This window comes from Pecten maximus, chromosome 1 (genome assembly GCF_902652985.1).
Source record: "Pecten maximus chromosome 1, xPecMax1.1, whole genome shotgun sequence".
In the NCBI taxonomy this organism is placed as follows: Eukaryota; Metazoa; Mollusca; class Bivalvia; order Pectinida; family Pectinidae; genus Pecten; species Pecten maximus.
In genome coordinates, this window is record NC_047015.1 from 5765716 (window position 1) to 5768246 (window position 2531).

Sequence of the window (2531 nt, forward strand, 5' to 3'; positions counted from 1 at the left end):
GTGTGTGTGTGTGTGTGTGTGTGTGTGTGTGTGGGGGGGGGGGGGGGGGGGGGGGGGGGGTCTTTTTTGTTTGTTTAATTAGGGCGGTTACCTATTAATGTTTATAGAAATACGTGACGTAGTTTAACTTAATTGGTTTTCAAAATTCGTACAATATGATAAGAACCAAGGGGACAAAAAAACCAAGCGTTTCGGGAGAATACACGTCCTTTCTTACACCGGCGACACTCGTCATCTAATTCTGAATTATGTCCAATATTTAATGTCATTTTCCCATTATCAGAGTTAGGCATACTGAACTAGAAATATATTTTAACGAGGTCATTACGGCGTTCATAAGCATACAAAGTTATCTTTGTCTGGTTATAACGGCAAACACCTCCTTCCATAAACATTACCCCGGGTGACGATGTAATATATGGATAAGTATGAAACTCATTCACAGGTTTCTTGATTTCGTTAACCTGTACAGAAATGTGAAGAAACCTCAAGAACAAATTGATAGTGAGGCTAGGTGGATAAGGTAAATCCTTTATTTGATAATATACAAAAATAGCAACTATGTCCACAAGTACACGGCAATGACAAGATCCTAACCTGTCATCACGTCAGTGTATGACAATAACCAGTAAGGACATTCACGAATTCTCTAGGTTCTGTTTAGAAAGCATACGTATACATCATTATTTATAGAGAGAGAAAATATGGAAAAGTAAGTTTCATGTCTACCATTAGGTCAAGTCCAAGATTCCACAAACACAGCTGTTACAAAATCACCAAAATTACATGAACATCATCTGTAACCGTACAGAAATTCACAGTCCGATTATATATACTGAATATATACAGTCCGATTATATATACTGAATATATACAGTCCGATTATATATACTGAATATATATTAAGTCATAAAGTCATAACGACAGTACAGAGAAGCTAATTGTCGAAGGTTCGAGGCAATCCACCCCTTTATCAAGACACAATTATAACGATGACATACAGACAAGGAATACAATTGTAGTTACAAAAGTTCAGTAGATGTTCTATGCCTGTATGCGATCATTTGTAATTTGTGTGTATTAATGTTACAGATAATGCCCATGTTATTTTCAGGAATTTTAGTGACTTTGACCTTATGGTATGATTTTGCTCTCTTTCATTATATATATTGTTTATCGTGTTTATCATCTATATACTACATTCTACCATGTGCCAATAATACACGCTCGTGAGTCACGGCTGTTACAGTGTTATGTATCTAATATTCACCAATTTGCTAATACGGTTACTTTAGCCGAGTGGGCTAATGGGTTGGTTTCTCTTTAACTTTTTATCACGACGCGAGTTCGAATCCTACGAAGGTCGGTTTTTTTCTTTCTTTTTTTTCATCATTTTTTTTTTTATTTTCAAAATCAATGCCATATGCTGAATATTCTTGATCGTAGTACTGTAGTGCCTGTAAAGAAATGTATATTTTATCAACAAATAATGCAATACTCAAGGAATAAATTACAAGGTTTTCCCGGGGTTTCTTACCGGTTTTTCTATTAGAAAGAGGTAGATCTCAGAACAAAACAGTACATGGTAGAATAGAAATAATCAACTTTGACTCGTGTATTGTTGCAGGATATACAACTCGGATTCGGATATTTTGCAATTTTAATTAATAACTCAGGCCTGCGGCCTTCGTTATTAATTTAATTGCAAAATATCCTCGTCCTCGTTGTATATCCTGCAACAATACACGAATCATCGTTAATTATTTCTTAAATATACCAGCTACTGAATACATGAGAAATTAATTATTTCTTTCGAGAACAACTCGAGAACGACTTGAGAACAACAAGAGAATAACTTGAGAAAAACTTCTGGTGGAAAACTGCACATGCTGTGACGTTTCAGCCGTAAGTACTATTTTGAGGTCTGAGGTCAATTTTACTACGTCATCTGCTTGTAAACATGTCGCTACAACTGACCGACTTTGTGTCATTAGAAGATGTCGTCTCCAAATTGATCGTGAAAACGAAAAAGAAAATGAAGAAATGGGAGTTTCAGAAACATTTACACAGAAAAGTACAAAGGCTTTTTTGGAAAGGTTTAAAGTAAACACGGAAACCGATCAAGCTAGCATTATAGAAGATAGTCAAAACAAGAACACTCTGAGAAAAATGATGACCACAGTGAACGTGTTCAAAACATTTATGTTCGGGATTCACAATGACGAAAGGAACGTTCGTGACTTAGATGTTAAAACACTGGACAAATACTTGACCGAGTTTTACTTGGGAGTCAGAAAAAGTCAAGCTGGTGTCGGAGAAGACTGAGCATTTTGCTTTACTTGGCCATGCCTCGATGACAAAGACACATTAATGAACAGTTTGGACTACGCGGTGCTAACGAACACCATAATCTGAAGTGGGGCCACATTTCAATAAAAATCTTAAATGGACAAGAAGTACAGAAAACACATATGAGCGGCAGACCAAAATAAGAACAAGTAAGAAATAAAATCACATATGTACATTTCAAG